The sequence below is a fragment of the Sciurus carolinensis genome, chromosome 1 (assembly GCF_902686445.1).
Source record: "Sciurus carolinensis chromosome 1, mSciCar1.2, whole genome shotgun sequence".
In the NCBI taxonomy this organism is placed as follows: Eukaryota; Metazoa; Chordata; class Mammalia; order Rodentia; family Sciuridae; genus Sciurus; species Sciurus carolinensis.
Genome location: NC_062213.1, coordinates 97,455,362 through 97,465,842, shown reverse-complemented (window position 1 = coordinate 97,465,842; position 10,481 = coordinate 97,455,362). Strand labels below are relative to the sequence as shown.

The 10,481-nt window shown below is 38.0% G+C and overlaps 2 pseudogenes; both read left to right on the top strand.

Annotated features, from left to right (window-relative positions):
• The first annotated feature begins 5,912 nt into the window (after positions 1–5,912).
• On the top strand, positions 5,913–6,844 carry LOC124988543 (mortality factor 4-like protein 1; annotated as a pseudogene).
• A 1,808-nt stretch (positions 6,845–8,652) lies between these two features.
• Positions 8,653–10,074, top strand: LOC124960365 (origin recognition complex subunit 4-like; annotated as a pseudogene).
• The last annotated feature ends 407 nt before the right edge of the window (positions 10,075–10,481 follow it).

Sequence of the window (10,481 nt, the reverse complement as noted above, 5' to 3'; positions counted from 1 at the left end):
TATGGACTAGACATATCTCTGTCCTGCACCTTCAGACTAGTGGGGGAAGTTTTGACCTATAAAACATAATGGTGGGAGTCTATTTTTTATTTTGATCATCGTCGTTGTTGTCAACTTGACAACTTGATGTGCAGAAACCGGACTTGGTCAAGACCAGTTCGTGCGGCTGATGAAGGCATGGGCAGATACCATGTCCTGTTATCAGTTACCAGGGCAGTGACTGCTGAGTGTCATGTGTGGACTTTGAAGACTTCTAGCTGCAGCTTGATTATAATCATTAAGCTTTTACAGGACACTGAATGTATTGCAAAGGGTTTTTACAATCTTTTTATTAGTTGTTCCCCATCCTGCCTAGCCTGAAAGAAGGACTGCCACCTCCGCTCTCTAGGTGTGGAAACAGGGACACTGTGGGGTTAAGTTGCCTGCCAGAGGTCATCCAGCGGCTGAGTTGGGGTTCCAACTTGTTGGATTGCCCAGATAGAGTTGGTTCCTTTGGGCCAATCTGTTGATATAAGGATCATGAAGATTTAGAGTAATGAAGTAATATCTTGAGGATATGGATGGTACCAGGATATTTTGAACTTTGTATCTTACTTTCCAATGTGAATTTTGTTTTTGGTGTCAAGAATTTGATGAATAAAAAGTCAAAGAGGCCAGTCATTACTCACCTTCATCTGATTCTCCCTTTCTCCTGTACCATTTATTCCCCCTGTTCTCTAAAGGAAGAAGTTAGTCCTGGACAAGTGATTCCAAGTTCCAGGCATTTAGGGAAGGCACAGATGGGTAGTTCTGATCATGCTGAATAGAGGTTCAATGAGGAGTTCAAGGTAATTCTCTTTTACTTGGAGATGGCATTATGATATCCTCTTATTCTCCATATAGGGTTTCTAGTTAATGTGCTGGTCATGAAATCTTCTTAGGTATTGATGTACTTCAGAATCTAATGTTACCTAAATTTAGGAATTAGGGGTTAAGCAAATTGAAATAGGTTATTTGTTTTTTTATTCTTGTGGCACAGGACTTTTCAAGACCTCTAATATGCATTGTGAGTTTCCAAAGGGGGACTCTAGTATACAGCATTGCTGAAATGCATGAGCCAACTCTGCTTTCCCCTTGATCTGTTTTCTGGTGGTGATGGTTTATGGAATACCCCTGAGAAAGTGTGACCAAGCATATCCCATTCAGACAGGCAGCACACAGTCCCCTTTCTTCTTTCTGTGGCTCCTCACTGGGCTTCATTTTGCTCTTATAGGAAGCATAGGCAAAATATCTTATCTACTGCATAAACCATTTAAGCATGAGCCTATAACAAAAGGCAGAAAATGAACCAGGCATCCTTTGAGTTGAATTTCTATTTTTAGTCTTGGCTTATTACACCAACTGTAATGTAATAAGTGAGTTTGATTATAGAGTATGTGTTACCATAAGTTATACATAAGTTACTATAGGGATTTTTTTTGGAACAAGGTAGTGTCAGGGTGCAAGAATGTATCCTTAGGAATTGTTAATTTTTTAATAGATTCTGGCTGGCTATGTGGTAAATTAGGAGCCTGGGGGTCTGTGTTATGGGACAAGCTCAATTGGTATTCTCTGTGACCTTAGGTGAGTCACTTAAACTCTCTGAGCCCTACATGTCTACCTATAAAATTATAATGACGCCTGCTTCCTCTCTGGGTTGGGGGTGAGGGGGTGTGTTAGAATAAGTTAGATCATAAATTGTGAAGTACTTTTAGCTTATAGGGGAAAAAGAGCAAGAAGAGAATTTTAAGTTTCTTTATGTTCTTTTCTTCCCATAGTATCTAAATATGAAACCCTTGGAATATATCCATGAAGAGATGGGAAGAGATTCCTATGAATGGGACTGGCCTAGTGCCTTTGCAAGACCCCTACAATCACAAAACTTTATATGGAACACTGCCCTCCTTTAAACCATTGAACCACTTGAATGCTGAATTTTGTTCTTTTTTCTTTATCAATTGATAGTTTCTATTATTGTGGGGTGTGCAGTCTGATTATTTTATATTTCTACATTAAATCTTTTTTCTACTATGTGTCAGGATTCAGAACAAAATCTTCATTAATTCTTATGAAATACTCATTTGCTGGAATTCAGGCACATTTTCTGAATATTTGTTCTCCACTGACCTTTTCTTATCATCTGCCTGGGAAATCCAGGACTGGTGTCTCAGACTGTTCTTTATATCAGATCATTAGGATCTGACATCTCGGCAGTTTTGTGCTGTCAGGAGCCCAAGTCATTCCAGTTTTTTGCTGTGCTTATATTATCATGATGCCCATTTTCAGAGGATGAGATGGAGGCAGAGGTTGGAAGGACTTGCCTGAGGCTTTAGGATGACTCATGAACACAAGGGTGGAGAGATATGAGTGAGAGATTCTTACCCCCTGACTTCACTCCCAGATCCTGTACCATACAGTCCCTTTCCTCTCATGGACCTGCCTGCTTGGAAGTTGCATTCCAGATCTTTTGTGTTACCTTTTCCCATTCATTGTTAATCTTTGATGTAATTAATTTATCTAATGTGTCATTTAGCACATTATCTCCCTGTGGTTCTCAGATCATTGCCGAGAGTTTCTCACCTCTCTTTCTACTTAAGATTTAGTACGAGCTGCAGTAAGTGTCATCCGTCATTTACTCCACTTATTTCAAATTCTCTGGGTTCTGGTTCCTGTGTCAGAGGGTTGGAATAATTATTTTACAGGATAAATGTAGAGTGGTTGCTCAGGAGGGATGGGAAACTATAATTTGTTAAATGCATTCCATTTGTCATGCTCTATATGGGATACAAAAACAACATAATAAACCTATGAGTGTGGTGTTCATATTTTGCTGATGAGGAAGTTGAGGCATAGAAAGGCCAAGTGATCTGCTGAAGGTCATGTGACAGCAAAGCCTGGGAGCTGACATTTGGCCTATGGTCTTTTCCACAAGGTCCTGCTGCCTTGGGTTTTGCTAACTACTCTTTTGGTAGTCACACCTCTCATTATTTGCATAATTATAATTTATTATATTAATGCAATGATTTATGGCTTCAGAAAGATTTCAAAACTTTTATTTTATTTTATGCTTGCAACAAACATGAAGTAGGCACTGCATATAACCACATCCACCCCCCTCTTATTTTAGATGAAGAAACTGATGATAATGAGGGTATTTTGCCTAGTGTCCCTCATCTGGTGACCAGTCTACATCATATAATCTATTATCAAATTATTCTTCTTCAAATACTATTTTCATTTGTGTTACTCTTCTGATTAAGAAGCTTGCAGTGACCACCTATTGCTAAATATATAATTGTTAGCCAGTTGTTCAACCCTTTTTGACAGCTGGCCCTCCCCGGCGACCATTCATTCATTCGTTAATTTGTTCAACAAACCTTAATTAAACACTTGTGATGTACAAAGAACCATGGATACAAAGAGAAATAATACATGGTCCTAGCCTTTTAGGAGATTACTGTGTGGTCAGGGAGTCATCCAGATCAACCCATTATTTTAATCCAGGATAAGAAAGGCTATGACAGAGGGTATTAAGGGAACACATTGAAGGGGCACTTCATCTATAAAGTGGACTCAAGGAGGATAACTTAGAGGTCTGCCAAATCCTGTGGGACAAGTTGAGCGTAGGGTGTGGGGTAGGGAGTGATGAGAGGTGAGCTTAGGAGAGCTAAGCAGGGGAGATCATGAAAGATTTTGTGGGCAAAAGTAAGGAGTATAGATTTTATCCTACAGACGATGGACAGCTACAATAGAATTTTAGGCAGGAGATGACATAATCAAGTTTGTATTTTAGAAAGGTCACTGTGGCAGTAGCATTGAGAATGGATTGGAGGAGGGCAAGATAGGAAACAGTGATGATTTAGTAAAATAGAAGAGAATTGAGAGTCTGAAATAATGTATTTGTAGTTGGGCTGGAGAAAATATTTTAAATTGTAAAGAAGTAGAGTATTTTAAATTAGAGAAGTAGAAACACATCGGGCTAGGTGAAATATTGAATGTAGAAGGTGAGGAAGAGGAAGGCATCTGGCAGATTTGACTTTTGGCTTGAGTAGCACGGAAGATGGTAGGGTTGTTTACATGGCATCTTAGCACATTTTCTGTTGTTAGAATAGTATACCTGATATTGGGTAACATAGGGAAGGGAGGTTTATTTTGCCTTATGGTTCTGAAGGATAAAAAGTTCCAGAGTAGGTGACTGCATCTTGTGAAGGCCTCATGCTTCTTCAACTCAAGTCAGAAGATGGAAGGGCAAGGGGGCATGTGCAAAAGAGAGCAGAGGAAAAAGAGGACCAGATTCTTTATACCAACCTACCCTCACAATAACTAATCAAGTCTTCTGGAAACTAGACTAATCCTTTCATGAATGTACTCTCCCCATGACCCAAGTACCATTTAAAGGCCCCAGCACCTCTCAATACCATTAAATTGGTAATTAAATTCCAGCGTGAGTTATGGTGGAGACAAACACATTCCAAACCACAGCACAGGGAAAAGGACATGGAAAGAGGATATCCATTTTGAACATGCTGAATTTGAGATGCCTGTGAGACATTAAGGTAAAATGGTCCAGGGGTGTAGTAGGACACATAGGTCTGGAACTCAGAAGAGAAATCTGGGATAATGGTATAAATTTAGAAGCCATCTGGAAGAATTTGATAGTTGAAATCACAAGCAAAGGTAAGATTGACCAGGGGGAAGGGTGTAATGCAGGGGTTGTGCATTAAAACCACTTGGGGGAACTTCTAAGAATGCAGATTGCCAGAGCCACACTTCAGACCTATAACATTAGAAATCCTAGAAATGGGACCTCAACACCAGTGTTTTAGAATTCTCTGGATGACAAAATGGAAGCCAATGTTGAGAAGAATATGTTTGAGAGAAACTGTAAGGGCCTCATTAAAGGTGATAAAATAAGAGAGAAGCCAAAGAAGTTTCCAAAAGAGTGGGAGAATCAGGGAGAGGGTGTTATGGACACTAAGAATGTATAAGGTTGAATTCACTTTCCTACATAATCTTCAGTTACTCCTTAACACAGCTTCTCTTATAGGGACCTAATCCATTTACTCTTCCCTGCATTTTATCTGGTAGATGCTCCTCTGTGTCTTGGCTGAAATTAGAGTCCTTCTCCAGGATGCCAGTCTGTGTTCATTCAATTAAAGATTTAGTTCAAAGTTGCTCCTCCAAGGAATGTTTGATTGATTTTATCTGATTCTGATTATTTCTTTTTTGGTGCTCCAATGCATTTATTTCTATGCCAAAGATGGTCTAGTTGTGAGACACTGGCAAGAGTCCTGGGTTTTGACTCTCAAGTTCTGGGTTCAAGTTCAAGCCCTGCCGCATGTTAAGTAGCTTGACCGTCTTGGGAAAGTCACCTAAGTTCATTGGTTTACCTGTAAGGTATTCATAATAATAGTGATTTTGAAGGGTTGATATGAGATTTACATGTGAGAATGTAAAAGGCTATATATATGGGAGGGTGATATCAATGAAATGTCAGAATAGTAGTTTCTAGCACTAGTCTCTGTGATGGTTAATTTTGGGTGTCAGTTTAACTGGAATGAAAGATACCTAGAAATTTGATAAATCATTACTTCTGGATGTATCTGGACTGACTCATGCTGTCAATTTCTCTGATTGCATAAATAACATTTCTCTGATGGTGCATAAATAACTTTTAACTTAACTATAAAAGTTAAAGGACAAAGTATTAAAAATAGCTATAGCTATAATAATTTGTTAATGAATATGTAATATAGAAAGTTGTAAATTGCGGGGCCTAGGACATAGAGAGGGTGATGCTTGACAGTGTATCTGACATGGAATTGGGTGGAAAAGAGAGTAGGGCACAGTAGTTGGGGATGGTGAGAGATGGATGAGGTGTTGAATCACACTTAATGGTGCCAAAGTAGGGCCCAAATCCTAAATTCCAGCAGGGTGAGTGAATGCTGTATTTTCATGGACCTCTTTATGAAGCAAAGTATGTAGTGGTTGCCATAAATGACAAGCAAGTGAAATGCTTTATACATTACAATGGTTTCAATAAAATTGGGATGAATGGTTTCTGGAAAACAGAGTACTCAAGTATGTGAACACCAATCTGCAGAAACAGTAAGAACTTCAAAAAGCCAACCAGGAACAAAATTCAGAGGGAAGTTGAGAGGGACTGCCCCAGGAAAGAAGTTATTTGGTCTGTAACAGAAAAATGTTGAAGTAAAAACGAAAATGAACAAACAAACACTTGGCACAGGAGATGATGGTGGTACCACCATCAGTGAGACACCTCAGTCTCAGAAGAAAAGACTTGGGCAGATCCTTTTGTTGAAAACGAGAAAACATTTATGAACGAAGTTAAAGTAAAGATTCCTGAATAGCTTAAACCATGGCTTGTTGATGACTCAGATTTAATTACAAGGCAAAACCAACTCTTTTATCTTCTTGCCAAGAAGAATGTGGATTTCATTCTATAAGATTATGCCAAGTACAAGAAATCTCTAGGAAATACTAGGAGTATGCTGTTAATGGAGTAGGGGCAGGGATCAAAGAACACGCCAATGTAATGATGAGCAATCAACTGCTTTACAAACTTGAGAGACTACTGTATGCAGATACTCTTGCAGATCACCCCAATGTACCCATGTTCCAGGTACATGGAGCATCTGATTATTTGAACAAATTAAATTGATGTAGGCCTAATATACTTCTGGATGAGAAGGAGCTTGCTTTATTATTGAATTATCTTTATGATTTCCTAAAGTACCAGACAAAGAATCCTACAACTTTGCCTACAATTTTGCTTAGTTCCAGTGATTATGAAGCGTTTCATTAGAAAGCTGTGTGAGGTACTCTCAGGCACTTATGTTTGAATCTCTGTAAACAATTTTCATCCTTGGTCCTTTTCTTGTACTTGGAAGATGTCAGTATATGACAGAATTGATATTTGTTTTGTGTTTGATTTTAAGCAGAGAAACTAAAAGTCCCCTTTTCTTTTAAACAGAGAAACTATGGCCCCTTTTTCCTTTCTCACTTTTTTTTTTCATTTCAAAGTTGCTACCAGTGTATTCAGTGGCCTAGTTGACAAAGCTGCTTTTGCATGCTGGTGGTTCTATTCTTTGGATATACTATACTTTAATAATATATATTAGTACTATATGACAAAATGCTCTGATATCTAGTGCCAAAGGTTCTGTTTATTTTGGTTAACTGAACATATTCATCCATTTGTGCTCCTTTTAAAAAATGGTGCTTGTGGTAAAAATTCTGTCTTTTTAAAGTCATCCATGTAGTTCTTTGCTCAAATTGTTGAAAAATGATGGCAACTTGTTTCATGGTTTTTGTATTTGTGTCTAATGCATGTTTTAATATAATAGACACAATGCACTGCATAACTTTAGTTTTCCGGACAAGTCAATCTTTTAGGAATTGTTTTTCAGATCTTCAATAAACATTTTCTTTAAATTTCAAAGAAAAGAGATGTAAATGGTGACACCAGTAACATTAAATGTTGAGGGAGGACAAAAAGTTTTTGTATGCAGTTAAATTGAGTTGTAATAAGTGGATAAAATAACTAGAAGATGTTTCAAGTAAGCCTCATGGTAATCACAAAGAAAAAAACCTGTAGTAGATAACAAAAAACAAAGAGAAAAGAATCAAAGTATATCACTATAACAAAACAAATAAACAAAACCACAAAGATAACTAGAAGAGAGAAATAAGAGAACTAGCAAAGAAAAGAATGAACAAGTGACAAGAGTAAATCCTCATCTATTAATAATTACTCTAAGTGTAAATGGCTTAAGTTTTCTATCAATAGACAAAGGCACTGTAAAATAAGAAAATTATAGGTTGATAACCCTGATGAATAGAGATGTAAAAATTCTCAACAAAATACTAGCAAATCAAATTCAGCAGTCCATTAAAAGGCATCCAAAGCGTAAAGGAATAAGTAAAATCATCTTTACAGATGATATGATCTTATGTATAGAAAACCCTAAAGACTCCATCAAAAAACTGAACAAATATAAGTGAAATCGTTAAAATTGCAGGGTAAAGAATCAACATACAAAAATCAGGTGCATTTCTATATACCAACAGGAACTATGAGAATGGGGAGGCATTGGTCAAAGGGTCCAAAGTTTAGTAGGCGTGGACCGAGGCGAAAGGAGGTCACGTGTTTGAGCGGGAGGGGGTCGTGGAGTGAGAGGCGACGCGTGCGCCTGGTATGCTGGGAGTGTTTGGTTGTGTTCCGTTGGCAGCAGCAGGTGAAGCCAAGGCTAGGCGGCTGCGGGGCGAGCCTGTGACACGAATTCAGTAGTCGCGGGATTTCTGCATTGCACTGGTAAAGGCAAGCTTTTCCTCGAGAGGTAAAGTGAATCGGGCTGGCCTCACAATGAAGGTCAGGCACGCCAGCGACCAAAGTCGAATCGAAAGTGGTAGGGTGGAAAGCTGTGGCGAATGTTGGGAAGGGGCAGGCTTTTCTAGGTCAGACAGGCCCGAACGAAGCGGGCTCCTTCTATCTCCTGGCCTCCCAACACGTGTCAACACGGCCTGACTAATGTAGGGAGTGCTGAGGAGACTACCTCTGCAGGGGATTGTAGGTGAGTTTGGGAGATTGAAGCCAGAATTCCTGTTGGATTGCATTTTGTTGAAATGAGCAGTCGTAAATCAAAGAGTAACAACATAATACATGAAGAGTGCCTTTCTCAGGTACAAAAAATATTACGTGAAAGATTTTGTCATCAGACTCCACATACTAACCTATTTGGAGTGTAAGTACAGTACAAACATTTAATTGAACTGCTAAAAAGAACTGCTATCCATGGAGAAAGTAACTCTGTACTCATTATTGGACCCCGAGGATCAGGAAATACCATGTTAATAAATCATGCTTTGAAAGAACTCATGGATATAGAAGTGAGTGAAAATGTATTACAAGTTCACCTAGATGGACTGCTGCAGATCAATGATAAAATTGCTCTGAAGGAAATCACAAGGCAGTTAAGTCTGGAAAATGTAGTTGGAGATAAAAGTTTTTGGAAGCTTTGCTGAAGACCTTTCATTTCTTCTGGAAGCTTTAAAAAACGGTGATTGTACTAGCAGTTGCCCAGTGATCTTCATATTAGATGAATTTGATCTTTTTGCTCATCATAAAAACCAAACACTCTTCTATTGCACTGCATTGCACTGGTAAAGGCAAGGGAAGGGGCAGGCTTTTCTAGGCCAGACAGGCCCGAACGAAGCGGGCTCCTTCTATCTCCTGGCCTTTTTGACCATATCTTTTTGACATTTCTCAGTCTGCACAGACTCCGGTTGCAGTTATTGACCTTACATGAAGATTGGACATTTTAGAACTCTTAGAAAAAAGAGTGAAGTCACAATTTTCTCACCGGCAGATACACTTAATGAATTCATTTGGTTTTCCACAGTATGTAAAAATATTTAAAGAACAGTTATTACTACCTGAAGAATTTTCAGATAAGCATTTTGCTGAGAAGTGGAATGAGAATGTTCAGTGTCTCTCAGAAGATAAAAGTGTGAGAGAAGTTCTACAAAGACATTTTAATATCAGCAAAAACCTGGGGTCCTTATATACTCCATTGATGCTGGCTTTAACTTGAGTAACAGTATCACATCCATTTTTGACTGCAGCAGATTTAATGGAGGCAAACCAACTTTGTAGCATGGATTCTAAAGCAAATATTGTACATGGTCTATCAGTCTTGGAAATCTGTCTTATAAAAGCAATGAAACATTTAAATGACATCTATGAAGAGGAGCCCTTTAATTTTCAAATGGTCTATAATGAATTTCAGAAGTTTGTTCAAAGAAAGGCCCATTCTGTTTATAATTTTGAGAAACCTGTTGTCATGAAGGCATTTGAACACTTACAACAATTAGAATTAATAAAGCCTTTGGAAAGAACTTCGGCAAATTCAGAGAGAATACCAGCTGATGAAATTGCTTTTGGATAATACTCAAATTATGAATGCTCTGCAGAAATACTCCAACTGTCTTACAGATGTTAGGCAGTGGGCAACATCCTCACTAAGCTGGTTATGAACATGGCCAGCGATTAGTTTCAGCATTTCAGGCATACTTCTCCAAAGAACTGAAAGCTGTTGTCCTTTTAACAAGAAATGTTATTATGTTCCTTTATATTTATAAACATTTTTGTATTTATGGACAACTGTTGAATGTGTCATGTCTTGGCTGTGTCCTGCCTTTGAATCATGAATATTTTTGTGATTTATAATTCAAGCAGTCAATTTAGATTATCCTATAAGCAGTAAAAAAGAATAAAATGTGACTACTATAATGATCAGAAAAAAAAAAGAGTCCAAAGTTTTAGTTATTCAGAATGAATCAATTCTTGGAATCTAATGTACATACAGTTAATAATACTGTATTGTATTATGAAATTTACTAAAAGAGTAGGTTTTAAATGTTCTTACTACAAAAAAGTAATT